The sequence below is a fragment of the Notolepis coatsorum genome, assembly GCF_963971535.1.
Source record: "Notolepis coatsorum genome assembly, chromosome: 11".
NCBI classification, from domain to species: Eukaryota; Metazoa; Chordata; class Actinopteri; order Aulopiformes; family Paralepididae; genus Notolepis; species Notolepis coatsorum.
The window spans coordinates 71,994,852-72,012,586 of NC_140175.1; the positions used below are offsets into that span (position 1 = coordinate 71,994,852).

General features: G+C 41.7%; 1 protein-coding gene across 1 annotated transcript in view; it reads right to left on the reverse strand.

The window, feature by feature from the left end:
- Positions 1 to 17,735, reverse strand: part of palm2akap2 (PALM2 and AKAP2 fusion) — a 177,212-nt gene that overhangs the window by 122,980 nt on the left and 36,497 nt on the right. The window lies entirely within an intron of this gene.

Below are 17,735 nucleotides of genomic sequence, written 5' to 3' on the forward strand. Positions count from 1 at the left end.
ATCTATATATTTTCCTGAAAAACGAGGGCTTTTCAAAATGCTATAAAACGAAAATGAACCGATTAAAAAACAATCCGTTTCGACAATGTTGACTGCAAACCAGTGGCGGCTCGCCACCGGGGGCGCTAGGGCGCCGCCCCACCTGTTAAATCAGAGAAGAAGAAAAAGAAACTTTTTTGTTTTTTGTTTTATAGCCCTATAAATAATATAAACATGTTTAAAATGAATAATATTTACTCATTTTAAGTATGTTTGTGTTTCCAATGCACAATATAACGTTAATATATAAAATAAAAAATACTTGTTTTCCTGAACAGGAAGTGACTCAATCCTGCTCATTTCTCCTGCCGCATTTCTCCTCTAGCCGTATTTCTCGGCCCGGGCTAGACGCAATAGCGCTCTGAGTGCACGTCACTGTTTGATCGCTGTATCCATCGCAGCCAATCAGTGCGTAACGCGTTGTGCGTTGAAATATGACTATTATGTTGGAAACCGGGCGCGATTTGAAGCGGTCTAGGCAGCAGCGTCAAGAATTTCCTTAGCCGCATTTCGCGGAGACGCTCTCTGATTGGCCGACGCCAGTATTTTTTTCCGTAGCAGCATTTCGCGGAGACGCTCTCTGATTGGCCGACGCCACTTTTCTATGTTCCAATTTTAGGTTTTCTAGCTTGGTAAAGATAGTTGTGTTGTTGTGAGATCAGATGCAGCTATTTGTCTTAGAGCGTGACTGCAAGTTCTTTCGACGGTTAAGCTTAGGCACTCTTTCAAAGTTGGTTAAGGTTAGAGTTTGTCTTAGAGCATGGCGATAGAACGCCAGGTAGTTTGCAGTCTGTTCGACGCGGAAATGGACAAAGAAATCAAGTACTGTCTTGTTGTGTGGTGCTAACAGCTGAGCTAACACTTGGCTAACAAGCTATATGGCGGATGCAGTCTGGACAGTGGTCTGGATATACATCATCAACAGCGGATTATACACTTTATCAAGCCCACCACGTTTCAATTAAACAAAGTGAGTTTATGCTGTTGCTGTTGTGTTGTTGTTAGCTCACACAGTACTTGTTGGCTAACAAGAAGCTATATATGGATACAGTGTGGAGGGACAATCGGACAATGGACATCAAAGTTACAGGTTGAAAAAACCCTCAGCTCGGAACTAGGCAGAATCTGCATATGGCTCGCTGATAACAAACTATCATTACACATGGGCAAAACAGAGTCCATTCTCTTCGGTTCAAATAACAAACTCAGCAAGACCGACGGCTTCTCAGTTACAGTGGGTGACAATATTGTCACAAGGAAAGATGAAATTACCTACCTGGGTTCCATCCTAGAGGCTAATCTCTCCTGTGACAAAATGGCATCCAATGTAATAAAAAAAGTCAACCAACGAACTCGATTCTTGTACCGGATCTCCTCTCTGGTAAACAAGAATACCCTGAAGACTCTGGCAGGAGCACTCATTCAGGGGTACTACGACTATGCTTGCACCTCATGGTACCAAAGCACCTCAAAGGCGCTAAAAACAAAATTACAAACATCTCAAAACAAACTGGTCAGACTACTGCTTGACCTTACTCCTAGCCACCTCACCCCTGCCCACTTTGACAACCTAGGATGGCTTAGAGTAGACGACAGAGTACAGCAACTTGCAATGGGCCTGGTCTACAAGATACACTACACGACCAAGGTACCCATGTACATGTCAAAATACTTCCAAAGGTCAGTGAATACCACGATCACAACACCAGAGGGAGCTCCACAAATCATGTTAAACCCAGATTCGGCTCAAATAAGGGACTAAACACGTTTCGCAATTATGCCACATCAATGTGGAACGCCCTACCCAAAGCTGTAAAGGAATGTGGATCACTACCCACTTTCAAAACCTCTCTCAAGGGACACCTACGGGAGACTGCAATTCAACACTGGCCCCTGTAATATCCTAACCCAACCCCCTCCAATGTACAGTCATTTACCTAGTATGTCATAGTCCAATGTACAATTTTGTTTGTTTGTACAGTGTCTCCCCCCCCCCCCCCTCAATGTACAGTTTTGCTTGTATATACAGTGTGCCCCCCCCCCCCCCCCCAACCACCTCCAATGTAGATTACCCAGTATGGTTGTCAATATCCCAGTGTACCCAACCCCCCCACCCCAACCTCCTCCATGTACAGTTTCTACGTCAAATGTATATACCCTTTTCCTGACTCCTTCTGTATCACAAACAGTACTGTATTTGCAAATCTGGTATGTCATAAATGTATAGATGTAGCAGTACTGACTATCTGTATGTCATGTATGTCATATATGTCCTGATGAATTGAAAATGGGGGACCCTGATGTAAACAAGACGAAAGTCTTTCTCTGGTCTGCATCCCCTTAACAATTGTGTGTATTGAGCTGTACTGTATTGTACCCATTCTGCAATCTGTTAATAAAGTTTTCAATCAATCAATCAATCAACAACACAGTCTGGACAATGGACGGAGTGGATATACTTTATCAAGCCCTTCTGCCTGCTGTCAATTTAACAACAAGGTAGATTTGCTCTCTCTCTCTCTCTCTCTCTCTCTCTCTCTCTCTCTCTCTCTCTCTCTCTCTCTCTCTCTCTCTCTCTCTCTCTAACGTGATTCTCTCTCTCTCTCTCTAACGTGATTCTCTCTCTCTCAGCCACTCAGCTAACGCCTCTCTCTCTCTCTCTCTCTCTCTCTCTCTCTCTCTCTCTCTCTCTCTCTCTCTCTCTCCTCTCTCTCTCTACCGTGATCTCTCTCTCTCTCTCTAACGTGATTCTCTCTCTCTCAGCCACTCAGCTAACGCCTCTCTCTCTCTCTCTCTCTCTCTCTCTCTCTCTCTCTCTCTCTCTCTCTCTCTCTCTCTCTCTCTCTCTCTCTCTCTCTCTCTCTCTCTCTCTCTCTCTCTCTAAGTGATTCTTCTCTAACGTGATTCTCTCTCTCTCTCTCTCTAACGTGATTCTCTCTCCTTTCAGCCACTCAGCTAACGCTTCTCTTTCTCTCTCTCTCTCTCTCTCTCCTCTCTCTCTCTCTCTCTCTCTCTCTCTCTCTGCTGTGTTTGGAGACGGAGCGAGTTTGTTTCTAACTTTTATATTTATATATTGTGTTTCAAGTTGTGAATTAGACTGTACTTTATTTGACTGGTTGTGTGTAGCTTGGTCAGCTGAAGGCTGCCAGTGACATGCAATGCGTGGTACTTATGTTTGCAAATGTTGGTATAGCGCCCTCTAGCGCCCTCCATGGAAATAATGTAGCAGCCGCCACTGCTGCAAACAAGTCATTGATAAACGACAGGCAGATTAGACACAGCCATAATTTAAGACAGAGATTACTGGTGACATTGAACTGTCCCATGCCAGCTGGACCCCACTCCTCCAGACCGTCGCACCAGACATCCTCCCATTCCTGACTGCAAACATCAACTCATCTCTCAACTCCAGTGAGAGAACAGGGCCTCCGGTTCCAACCTCTTTAAATCAAGCCAAAGTAAAAAGAAAACAACACTGAACCCCACCGTCATAGATAGCTATAGTTTCCTTTCTCTCCTTCCTCTCTAAATCACTTGAACAGTCCGACATATGCGCCTGGATGACGACCAACCACCTAAAAACGGAACCTTAGCAAAATGGAGCTACTTCACGTGCCAATGATATACAGATAAGACAAACATGGCCAAAAATGTGTTTTGTGACCTTGACCTTTGACCACCAACATCTAATCAGTTCACCCTTGAGTCCAAGTGGAGGTTTGCGTCACATTTGAAGAAATTCCCTCAAGGCGCTCCTGAGATATCATGTTCACAAGATAATGGGATGGAGGGATAGAGGGACGGACAACCCAAAAACGTAACATCTCCGGCCACGACTGTGCCGTCACGGAGGCATAAAAAGGCAACAATCAAGAATACAGGCCACACAGACAGAAGGGAACAAGCCAGGTCAGCACCACGCAGTCTGTTTATATAGCCTGCCCATGTAATGATATGCCTATCTGTAAAACTACCACTGCTGCTGCTCACTGTTTCCCTCTCTCAGAAGTCTATTCACTCCCCACTTCATGTGGCTGTTTCATTTAATTTCATTCAGTCTCAGACTCTTTCTCTCCTATGTGTTTTCCAAGCTAGTTACTGAACAATACTCGATTGTTACCAACTGTATCAGTTTCTATACTGTATGTCTCTATGTCCTTTTTAAATGCACTCCACTCCACCTAGTATTTCTATTAGATCTTTGTGATGCACCTCATAGACCGTCAATGTCACTAACTCATTCTGTCACACATTCATTCACTATTAGCCACTCTGTCCCTAGTGGCAGCTCACAGGCATGGCACCTTGTGTAAGACCAGTTCAATCCATGTGACGATGCTTCTCATCTATGACACTGTGTGTTCTTGTTTTCTTTACTGAGACAGTTGGATGGCTGAGAGGGAGACAGAGTAGGGGAAACAAAGGAGACAGGCGTTTTGTGGGATTCGATCCCAGGACAGCGAAGCCTACTTGTAGATCAAGACAGGCGCAGGCCGCGGGTGGGGGTGGGGGGTTCTTAACCACAGTCTCTAGGCACCTCCTATAGGTCCCTTTATGCTTCCTCCAGTTCATGCGATGATAGGGACGTCTATAAAACTCCTTTACTTTCTTTCTTTCTGTCTGTTTATGTGTCTGCTAATGTGTTCACCAGTGCACGTCTCGGTAACGCAGCCATAAAACTCGAACATTGTGCAACATTTTGTGCCTCCAAGAGGTCACTACAGCAGACTACAGTCCCAGAGTTTCACAGAGAACATCGTCGTTGCTGCTGTCTAGCTTTTTGGATTTTGGGAGAGAATTGCTAATTTTCTGGTCTTAGACCAGAAGAATAACATATATATAAATAGTTCCACTTTAACCATGGATGCTGCCTGTATGTGCTGCTCTCCACTGTAGCTTGTGGACCTTGTGTGGTAGTCAGTCGAATAGAATGCACAAACTCTTTAGGACAAAGCCAGTGTAAACAAATTTATTTTTTACCTACTTTTTCTCCTCCTTTTTCTGTGATTTTTCTCCTATCCCAATTTCCTCTCGTGCCAATTCTCCCTCCCCTGTCCTGATCGTTGCTCGCATGTGCCCCCCACTGGCCGGTCATAGGGAGGATAGAAGCCCATCACATGTCCCCTCCGATACATGTGGAGGCAGCCAGCCACTTCTTTTCACCTGCCAGCGCGGACTCTCATTGGCGAGGTGTAACGTGTGGGAGGCTCACACTGCCCCCGCCGTCTCCTGTCTTTGCTGTGCAGGCGCCCTGACCGACCTGTAGGAATCGCTGTTTACAACGACCAGATTACCACCCATCGACTTCCCTCCCGCTGACTCTGCCAAATTGAGTCAGTATGACGGCCGGCCCAAGCCGGAGGCAACGCTGACAGCCGGATTCGAGACCGGTGTCTCTTGCGTTGGTGACGATCGAGCACAATGTCCGCTGCGCCACCCAGCCGCCGCCAGTGTAAACTATTGAGGAGTTGGTTGCAGTCAAGCAGCACTCCTGACGGGGCTGACCATCTAGCTCAGCTGGTTAGTGAGGATCCTATGGTCCCACTCGGTTACATTGGTGGCAGTGGTGAGATCTCACTGCCCTGTGAATCTGTATCCAGGTTTACATTGCAATGGGGGTGGCATCTCAGTGCCTTAACGCCGGTAAAGTGTGCACATGGATACAAGAACATACAAGGACGCACTTATTGGGGGAAGGACGACTGTAACCTACTGAGGAATTGGTCAACCAGGTTGGCTGGTAAGTGCAGCCTCCTATGGTCTCAGGTTCAGACCCACTCAGTTGCACCAGGTTAGCTGGGCTGGTAATTCAACTATCTCTCTCTAGATGTACAGCAGCGCTGAATAATCTAAATTGAGACATTTTCTTGAGACAAGTGCTTAGTAAACATTTGAAGGCCTTATATTTTACTCCTGGGATTTCCATTATGAAGGACTTTACATCTTTTTATTCCATGCTTTTATGAAAATATCCCCTAACCCTCCCATAAACATTAAAACATCAGGTCAAGTAGTCAATTCAAATCAAGTCAAATCAAGTTGGAAATTCCTCTGAAAGAGCATTCGGACTATGTGACACTACACTCTCCATATATATGAACTTTATTTAGCCAGGGCTGCACGCTGAGCATGAATGTTGTTGATTTTCTCAGCGGTGCTTCTAGCGCACGCACGCACGCACGCACGCACGCACGCACGCACGCACACACACACACACACACACACACACACACACACACACACACACACACACACACACACACACACACACACACACACACACACACACACACACACACACACACACACACACTAGGGCTGACCCCTATTAATCGATTAGTCGACTAATCGGTCGAAAGGGGCCGTAGTCGACTGGCCAACCTCTTAGTCGAATATAATAAAAAAAAAAAAAAATTATATATATATTTTTTTTTAATTTTTTTTTTTTTAAATTTTTTTCAAAAGAAAAGAGGCATAGAAGCGTGGCTAACGCTAATGGCACGCATACCAGAGGCTAACTGCCTACGAAAACAGGCACAGAGGCACTGAAAGAGGATTTCACCCATCTAATGAACACACTATACTAGACAAATATCAAGATGTATCCATCAGTGGACCAATTGCATGCTTTTGCAGAGGACAAGAAGCCTTCAGTCGACTCCTTCAGACATTAAGCACCCCCCACAGCCCAAATGGAATGATAAAAATAAAATAAAAAAATAAATTAAAAAATTAAAAATATTATACATTTATTTATTTATTTTTTAAGTCGACCAATAGTCGACTAACGGCAAATTTTGGCCAATCCTAGTCGACCATCCAAATCCTTAGTCGGGGACAGCCCTAACACACACACACACACACACACACACACACACCGGTACAACCTCTTCCACCATTGGAGAAATGGATCCTGTTTTATTGATTCTCCAATCGCAATTGTTGCTTCGTCTGACAAAACTTAGTTTATTGTTGGGTAAAAGGCCTTGCTCAAGGGAGAGCAAAATCATTTACTTCCCTCGCCAAGATATACTCGCCAGTTCTCGGATTCAAACTGGCAACGTCATGATCTGGCCACCGCTGCCACACTAAAATATTCACAAAGGTATAGTTAGGTTCTGCTGCACCTTATTATCATTAATGGAGGAAGTGCTGCAGAATTGTTGAAGGGTGAAGGAACACAACATGCTTAGCACGGTGGCCTCACAACAACAAGGTCCTGGGTTTGAACCTGACATCTTCTCCCCGGGGTTCTTCTGGCTACTCCAGTTTCCTACCACACCATAAAAAAGAAATGCGTGCTGCTGTAGGTAAGTGAGTTGGTCCCCAGACGCCGGACTGTGGCTTTTGCTGCAATAGCTAAAGAGATTCTAACTATCAGGGACATTAGGGAGGTGTATAATAGTCTTTAAGGCAAACATTCGCATGCATAGACTTACATAAAGTATACACACATGTGTGGTGCTCTCTCTCTTTCTTTCTTTCTTTCTTTCTTTCTTTCTTTCTTTCTTTCTTTCTTTCTTTCTTTCTTTCTTTCTTTCTTTCTTTCTTTCTTTCTCTTAGGATAGATTTGTCTCTCTGGCCAAGTTCAGTGGTATCAGTAGTGGAAAGACTGTGGTTGCCCTGGGTTACTGGTTATTCCGGGATGGTGTTCCATAAGGTGTAAATATAGAGACACCACACCCTCCCTCTGGAACACATGTGCACACACACACACACACACACACACACACACACACACACACACACACACACACACACACACACACACTCACACGCACACGCACACGCACACACACAGTATCCCAGTCTGTCAAGACACATTTATTTGATATAGCATGTTTCATACGACAGGCGTAGACTCACAACTTAACTTGTCATAACATTAGTCTGAGGAAACATCTCAGTTTAAACGTTCAGACCTCAGCAATATGATATCACAGAATCATGTAATGTTTTGCCAGGGATGCTTCAGAAGTTGTCAAAAGTCAGTTTTTAAAGTAATTTGAGCTTTAGTTATGAACCCAAACAGCAACGTTTAGGTGAAACCTTGTTTTGATTCCACGGTTTGGATTTTAATAACTGAAGGCACTTCTTCTCCTTTGTTGCCGTAGTAACAGGCCTGTGGGAGTTGAGGATCATGTTACTTTTGTATTCATCCAGGTTTAAACCACACAGGTGAACCTCTCTAACTGTCGCTATAAAGCTAAAAGAGGAAACACCACTCAAATAAAAAATTATAACATATTATTTCCATGGCCTAAGGCAGTTCAATCAATATTTGTGAACATGAGCTACTCTCTCCCGAAACCAGAAATTAAGTAAATAAGACTCAAATTGTGACATACTCAAGTATAAATAAATACAATGAAAGTAATTACAGTAATAGCTTTATTCTATGTTAGTGATCTCAGTTCTGAAACAGAAAATGTACCTATAAACTCAGAACATTACCCTACTTTCAGTGTCTATACACATATTTCCCAATCCATTGTCTATGAAGCAGCTTCAGACTTTATACAAGTTCAAGTTCATGTTCAAATTCTTTATTTGTCAAATACACAACGATACAGGGGCATTGCAGGTAATGACATTTTTGTGTTTCGAGCTCATACTGGTCAGATACTGTAAAATAAAATAAAATATAAAATGAGGTAAGATCAAATAAAATAGTCAATTATTTACAGAAAGTGTCTTGTGTATAGTGTATGTGCATGTTAAAGTGCAGTGCAGGATGCGTATGTGTGTGTGTGTGTGTGTGTGTGTGTGTGTGTGTGTGTGTGTGTGTTCAAGAGTTTTTAATAGGTCTATCTCATGTTCTTGTCCTTGTTCAGGAGTCTTGTGGCTTGTGGAAAAAAGCTGTCCCTGAACCTGCTGGTTCTTATGCGGATGAGTTGGAGTTTTAGCACTTTTTGGATTTGGGGAGAGAGTTTCTCATTTATGCTCATACTTTTGTACTGTCTTAGATCAGAGGAATAACAAGTACAACTTCTGAAATTGGGCGTAGTTCTCCTTTAAGCCTTAGAGTTGTTATTGCAGCTTGGGACTAAAATCAAATATGCAGAAAATGCCTCCCTGTGAAATCTCTCTATAGGGAGCGAGAAAGCAGACAGGGTAGGAGACAGGCATTGCTGACTACGGGCGCTTTCACACCTGCCTTTGTTTAGTCCAGTTGAATCAAACCCGGCCCGGAGCGCTTACACCCCCTGGCGCTGTTCGCTTTGGTCGGTGTGAACACCGCAACTGCACTCGGTCCGCGTGCCAAACAAACGCACCCTGGTCCACCTGTCCAAGGTGGTCTGGGTCCACTTCCAAAGGGAATCCCCGGAACGAATGTTCAACGTGAAAAAGCAATCAGAACAAAGGCAGAAAAAGAGCCGAAGAATAACCCATTTAATGAAGCTGATTGGGCAGTTTCTTGTTGAGTTTCTTGTTAATATATATATATATATTAACCGATAGGGCATACAGACCCTCATCTGTCTGCACCTTTGTTTACACTGTTTATTTTTCTCATATTTTTATATTAAGATTTAATTGTATTGCCTATATTTATGTCCTTCTATTACCCTGCCCATACCTGTACCTCCCCTCCCCCTCCTCCCTCCTGCTATGATGCCAACATTTCCCCAAGGGAATCAATAAAGGAATATCTTGTTTTATCTTATCTTACAATTGTGCATAAAATAAATTGTATTGGATTTCTAGCATCCCCCTAGACATTGGTGTTGTTTCTCTGAGTGTCTTTTCCAATCCAGGGACTATTTATTTAGTTTCTTCTTGTTTCTTTCATAGCAGTAACATAGGTGTCTTCAATTGACCTATCTTTTTTATTTTATTTTTTTTAATGCTACATTTTGAAAAACTACAAGGGTGAAAAACACTGTTTTGCTTGCTTTTTTTCTTTTCTTTATAATACTGTTTTGGGGATTTTTTTTTTTTTTTTGTAAGAATATAGGACAGGCACATATAAGCACTATGCTTCAGTCTGTACCTTTTTCAGTCACTGTAAATAATCAAATATTGATAAATGATGATGTATATTGTACTTTTTTTTTATGACTGAAAAAAATAAACCACTACTACTAAACTACTACTAATTGACCTATCTCAAACCCGCTCTCTTTTCCTTGATCCTCCAATCACAACTGTTGCTTCCCTTAGGCAAACAGGTCAATTTAACATATACGCTGGAATTGTAAAACTCTCCACATTTCTCCCCCCAAAAGGAAGTGCATCAAAATCATAGGAAAAAGGAAATGCATTACAGTCAAGTCACTTTTATACGTTGATAACGCTATTGTGCATTGAAAGAGAAATACCCTATATGTCCCAGGGTTGATTGCAGGGTGGTCTTGTGGTATAGACCAGCTTGACAGTCTGTATCCTGTCTATCTCCATGGTGGGGAACTAATGAAAGACTGCCAGTTCTCCTTAAATGGGCAGTGAAAACAAACCCAAAAGTCCAAAACACTGGTGGTTTTGTTGGATCCACCGAAAGTGAGCTATTCTTAATTTATAACAAACCAGAGGCTTGTGGATTATCCCTTAATGAATGGGCACTTCTCAAATGCACATGGAACACACAGAGAAAGCACATACAGTATATGCACATACAGCAATACAACGTGCTTTTGAATTTCAATATTTTTTCAACTGCACCCGGGGGGCAAATGCCTTGTGACACGAGGCCCAACTGAACCAAACACTGTGGGTCTTTTCAAACGGTGGCTCAATGCCCATATTCACAATTATCACCTTTTATATTACCAACCTGCTCTGCTCTTCAATGCTCGGCCTTTGACCATTCACTGCTGTTCCGTTTGGAGCTGTGCCAATGTTTTCCCAGTGTTAGCGATAAGCTAGCTGAGCTAAAGCAGTGCTAATGTTAGTGATAAGCTAGTGGGTGGCAAACAGGGTTTCTTTCACGCTGAGGTCCGACTGATGTGGCGTTGAAGGAAATTGTGCCGTGGTCTGGGTGAGTCCTCTGTGATGCCAACTTGACCCTAATACAGTCTCTTGTTCCACAACAGTCTGGACACAATCAGAACAGTGTATCTCTGTCTCTTTGTCCCTCTCTCTGTCTCTGTCTCTCAGTCTTTCTCTCCCTCAGACTTGGTCGCAAGCACGCACACACACACACACACACACACACACACACACACACACACACACACACACACACACACACACACACACACACACACACACACACACACAGCTAAATCGTAATTATTTGACTATTAAATGATACGTTCTTATTTAAAAATGTTTAGTATTTTGTATTTTTCACAACTGGTAAACATAGATTATTACATAGCCTCATGTAATACCCACCCACATGTACAGTTCCCCAATGAAGGACATGGGGAACTGCACTCTGCTGCTAGTGGCAGAGTTCCAGAAGAAGGATTCCCCTGCTTATGGCTTCAGTAATTCATGCGCTTCACTTGTACAGTAAATCCATGTTGTGTGCCCAGACAAAGAAGTTTATTTAGTATTTAATAAAGTTTGTTCTAGAGATCAAGATGTCATCCAGACATTGTGCTCTTGGGACTGAATTCCCAGGACTGCAGCACCACTTCAGCATTTTATTAAAGGAGCACTTCACCCAAAAATGATATTTTGTACTTCAATTACTCATTACAATTGTGATGCCTTGAATTCATGACGTTTCTTTTTCTTCTTGCATGTCTCCACGCTGAACGTATAGAATAAAAAACCTCTGATAGAAATAGTAGTAGAATAGTAGTTCATGGAGATTTGGTTTAACAACAGCAAAACTACATCAAAACAACAGTTTACAAACTCTCTCACACCCCATGCAGTATAATGCAAGTACAATTTTTCCAGTTGTATGCTCAGTACTTCACAAACACATTTTCACTAAAACCTTGCTAACGAAAACATTTCCGGTTATGTGCTGCCTTCAAATGGAACCCATGTTTTTAATATGTTCGCGAGAAGAGTCCATACAAACGACCCACAGTTGTGGTATTCACAAACATCGAAGTAGAAAACCAGTGTCCTCACGACTTCAACCCACTTGATGTCGAGCCCACAAACTCACAAGTTCCATTTGAAGGCAGCATTGAACTGGAAATGTTTTCGATTTTGGAAATGCATGTGTTTGTGAAGTACTGAGCACACAACTGGATAAATGAGACTTGGATTATACTGCACAAGTTGTGAGAGAGTTTGTAAACTGATGTTTTGATATAGTTTTGCTGTTGTTAAAGCAAATCTCCATTAACTTCAATTCATCAAGTATGTCTACAATTCTTTTGATTCTACGTTCATCGTGGAGACATGCAATATATTTATATATATTTCAATATAGTGTAGTATATTGCTCCCTTTTACACAGATCCTTACAGTAAGGCTTGAAGAATTGCAGCCCCAAGCAGTGAACAGAAACATTTATATTTAAAAAGATAGAATTTAAAAAGTTATAATAAGTGTCTTATCTCTGGTTAGGGAGACTTTGGGAATCAGCACTGGGCCCCGTTCCATGTACCGGGATAACCGAGTTAGCCGGATAACTTTAGCTGGATAACTGTGTTAGCCTGACTTTCCGATTTCATGTACGTGGATTTCCCAAATCACCATGACAACATATCCAAAAGTTTGAGCCTGCTCGAAAGCAGAGTTCAAGTTCAAGTTAGCCTGAACTATCGCCACGCCCCCGCAAAGAAGTGACAGCCCGTTTCCTGAAACTATTCCCACAGTCTACGATCTGCATTATACCATTCTGAATTACGTTTTTGTGCTCCATTCTTCCAGAGGGGGCTTTTGAAATGTAAAATAGACCCAAAATGCTGATATTAAATTCACTTTGTCCTAAATAATGCACGTTATATATACCGTGGCGACGGTGGCGCTCGCTCGTGCGATGTACACATGATGTGGTTATTTTAATTGTAACTGGGATTAAGATGTCTGATGAGATGCGCTGTTTGACGGATTTGAGAAATTGAATGAGCCGTTGACGTCACATTAATGAATGAGGATAAAGAGATAAACTTCATTCAAAACAACGGATATTCTAAACACGGGTCTCTCGTTCATTAATGTATAAACAATGAATTTATCCCATCTGGCCCAGTGGCCCAGCGGTAGTGCTCATGCCTGCCAATTCAGCGACCGGGGTTCAAATCCCCGTGTTTCCAATATGATTTTTTTGAATATAATATTAATGATTATACGCCAAAGTAGCCTGGTTTTAAGTTAAAATATTATAAATCTACATGCATTGAGGATGTCATTCTTTATATAGCTCTCAACGTGCACCAAATTGAATTATTCCTATATTGCAAAAAGAAGGAAAAGACTAGGGCCTTGAACCCCGGTCGTCCGTGTGAAAGTCAAAAGAAGAACCCGTTACACCACAGAGAAGATAAGTAAAAGATTGACTATACATCAATCAATGGGTAAGAGAGCCGTATCGTAATTCTGTATAACAGTTAACTAATAATTTTCGCTAGCAAGATCTCATTTGATTATTCAATCCAGCAGGCAAGTTTAAAGAAATATAATCTGATTGATTGAGGTAATGAGGGACTTAGAATTAGCCTATAGATAACGCATTTAACTTGTCGGCGAGGCGATTGAGCCTATTGCAATCTGTCAATAAAGTCTTAAATCAATTAATCAATCAATGCCGTTGAGAATCAGGGTCTCTGCCATCGATACGTGCTGGCTTTCCACCTAAAACGGGAGCGCGCATCTAGCCTGACTTGAGCCTGACTCTCAAGTCTGGCTTGAGTTAACGAGACTGAATCCTCCTTTGTGAAACAGGAAAATCCCGGCTTTGAACATCGGGTTAACTGAAGCTGGATAATGGACATGTTGATCGACTTAGTTGAACCACGTACATGGAACGGGGCCCTGATCTCCGGAGCTGCTAGAAATCCAATCCAGGACATGTTTTACTAAATAAAATGGTGGATATCTGATAAATCTTTGACTGTAGGCTTGCCTCTGCCATCATAAACATCAAAGCAATTATGCTTAGTCAGCATGCCTGTTTAACAGGGGGGAGTTGATTGCCTTGCTCAAGGGTTGTTGAGCAGGCATGGTGGATGAGGAAATGGAGGGGTAGAGCAGACGCAACAGAGAGGATGTTGAGGTTACAGCGAGGAAACATTTGACTACAGTATACTCTCTAGACACCAGTGTCCCTCAGTACCAGCCTGATCAACCAGTCACTGGAAGTCGTCATTTTCAATAGAGCAGAGCGACCTGGCAAACTCAGGCCACATTACAATGGTCAACTAGTTTGTCACCCTAGAAAAGTTGACCACTGTCAGACTTCTGCGCTTCCTCCTTTCCATACCAACGTGACCGCAGTTCGGCAAATAATAGTTCCCCTGCCATGACCAAAATGGCTAGAAATTGCTAAGAATATCAAAAGTCATAATGAAGGGAAAGCAAATAAAGACTGGACAGGGGAAAGTAAAGTGTTGCAGTCTATGTTTCTAAGACACGTGAGTGAAAGACAAATTATAGAAATAGCTTTAAATACAAAAATAATGATAATTGTGAAGAAGACCATTGATTGTATACTTAACCCCCTGTGTCATATTTTTTATCTTTCCTTTCAAACAGGCACCTTTCCAGACAGAATGAAAATAGCTAAGGTTATTCCTCTATTTAAATCTGGGGATAAACACATCTTTACCAACTACAGACCAGTGTCCTTGCTTTCACAATAGCTGAAATACAGACTTTATTAGTTTTGTTTAGACTCAGAGCAAAATGCAGAGTATTACCAGCAAATATACAGAGGTTGTTCGTTCCCTGTCCAGATGACAGCAGAAGGAAATTCAATTTTAAGCACCAATTTGCACGAACAACCTTAAAACAAAGGTGCACCTCTCTCTGTTATAGGTATCAAACTATGGAACTCTTTGCAGAATGATGAAAAGAGTTCTACTAATATATTTCACTTCAAAAGGTTGTACAAAGAAAAGATAAATAGACAGTATAGCACAGTTTAGTATAATATTGCAGTTTAGCATAACAGGATAACATAGCATAGAATTGCAGTATAGGCCTGTATGAGTATAGTAATATAGTATATAGCAGCGTAACATAGAATAATAATATATACAAATATTGTATAATACTGTATACCAATATGGTGTAGTATAAATAGTATGATTTAGTTATATTATAATAAAAAAAAAATTATATAGTATATAGAAGTATAATATAGAATAATAGATTATATAAATGTATAGATACATGTGTGTGTGTATAAATGAATGAACCTAAATATGTAGTTTGACTGATAGATACACAAAATGGGTTTATTTATGTTGATTTAATTTAGTTGTGTTGATGTTTCCATTTTTGCAAAATGGGTATATTCTGTTTGGTTTTACGCAATAAGTCTATCGGTGTGTTGTATGTGTGTAGGGCAGGTATATATAAGAATTGTTCTTCTTCCTGTTCCTTTCGGCCATGGAATTTGGTAAATTATATTAATATGTACTGTTGGACTGTGGTAATTCCATGTACGAATAAATAAATGATGATGATGATGATGATGATGATGATGATGAACTTCCTAGTTCAGCACTTTGAAGCTCCACAGGGCCTTTACAAAGATACAATTGGAGTCTCTCACACCGCCCACAATATATCGGAATCGAATGACCCTTCCTTGCCGTGTGTAGGCGCTGTAATGGTGGGCACAATAAAATGTACTAGAAAATAACCAAAGACGACGGCCTTTGTTGTAATATGCAAATAGATACTTCAGTATTAGCATACAGTATACACAGTGACAATACAAGAGGTGGCACATCTTCAACTGTCCAGTTATTTCTGTACTTACAATAAGGAAAATTAGTTGCAAAAATGCAAGTAATGCATAAAAATTACTTTACATAATTACAACAAATTATATCCTATTATATCCCTTGGCTCTCTGAGCCACCTCTTGCCTACCGTTTGCCTTTAATAACTATGTTGTTAATATGTACAGGCAGATAGAGATAGACACACAGACAGACATACATACATAACACAACATAAGACTACAGTACACACACACACACACACACACACACACACACACACACACACACACACACACACACACACACACACACACACACACACACACACACACACACACACACACACACACACACACACACACACACACACACACACACACACACAATAATAATTATTATTATATTATGTATAGAATGTCATTACTTTAACTAATGTACTTTTGGTAATGATGATATGTAATGACCATTTATAAGTAGGAAAGCCTAACCAGGAACAGAGGTAGTAAATTAACCGTGGCTAGAAATCCTACATGCAATACATCTGTATCGTGTTATTGAACTTGTTACAATATTTTATTTTGCACTGTCCCTGACAAATAATGAATAATGAATAAATAAATACATTTGGTTCATTCAAAAATGCATCACAGTGACATCAGTGTACTGTATGAACTGCGACAACAACCATCCCGGTCTCAGATCAGATGGGGTTATAGGTCCATATATGGAACCCCCACCCCTTCCCTTCTATCTCAGTCTAGGACACTACCATGGTGGTGCAAGTGGGCACACTTTATTCAAGGTCCAATGATCTCATATCCTGATTGGTCATAGGGGAATAAGTGAGTGTCTCACAACAATGCATGATGGGAACCAGGAAACTCCCTCCCAGATATACAAACAAAGGAAGTGTAGTCAAGATCACATCACTCTCTCTTTTCTTTCAACTATCTCTCTCTCTCTCTCTCTCTCTCTCTCTCTCTCTCTCTCTCTCTCTCTCTCTCTCTCTCTCTCTCTCTCTCTCTCTCTCTCTCTTTCTCTCTCTCTCTCTTTCTCAATTATTCTCAATGACCCTTGGAATTACCTTCCTGTGCCTGTCATACGCTTTACAAATGAAATATTTGTGTTTCTTCTTTTGTATCTCCCCTTCTTGTTTTCTCTCTCTCTCTCTCTCTCTCTCTCTCTCTCTCTCTCTCTCTCTCTCTCTCTCTCTCTCTCTCTCTCTCTCTCTCTCTCTTTATCTCTCCCTTTCTCCCCCCCCTCTCTCTGTCTCTATTCCCCCTATTTCTCTCTCACGCACGCACGCACGCACGCACGCACGCACGCACGCACGCACGCACGCACGCACGCACGCACGCACGCACGCACGCACACACACACACACACACACACACACACACACACACACACACACACACACACACACACACACACACACACTGTTACTTCCTAGCGCTATAGCCCTACTGCTCTCTAGTGAGTAACCCGGCTGCTTCAGGGTTGCTTATGTAAATGCGTATTGTTATGATAATATTGCCGCTACAGAGTGTGTTCTGCTGACTAGGCCTTAACCCGTTCACTACCACACTACCAAATGGTTAACCCTTTCACTGTGACAATACAGAAGGTTAACCCTTTCACTGCCACACGACAAAGGGTTAACAGAAGGTTAACCTTCTGTAGTGTGGTTGTGAAAGCCAGCGTTGTGAGTCTCCCATTCATCACTTTGTTTGTACTGTGTTACTGGGTTAAGAAATGTTCCATCCAAATATATAGTTATTCACTCTAAGTACACGAGAGCAGAGAGAGAAAGAAAGATACACTGTATGCAGTTATTCACTCTAAGTACATACATAAGAACGGAGAGATGGAGTGTGAAAGAGAGAGAGA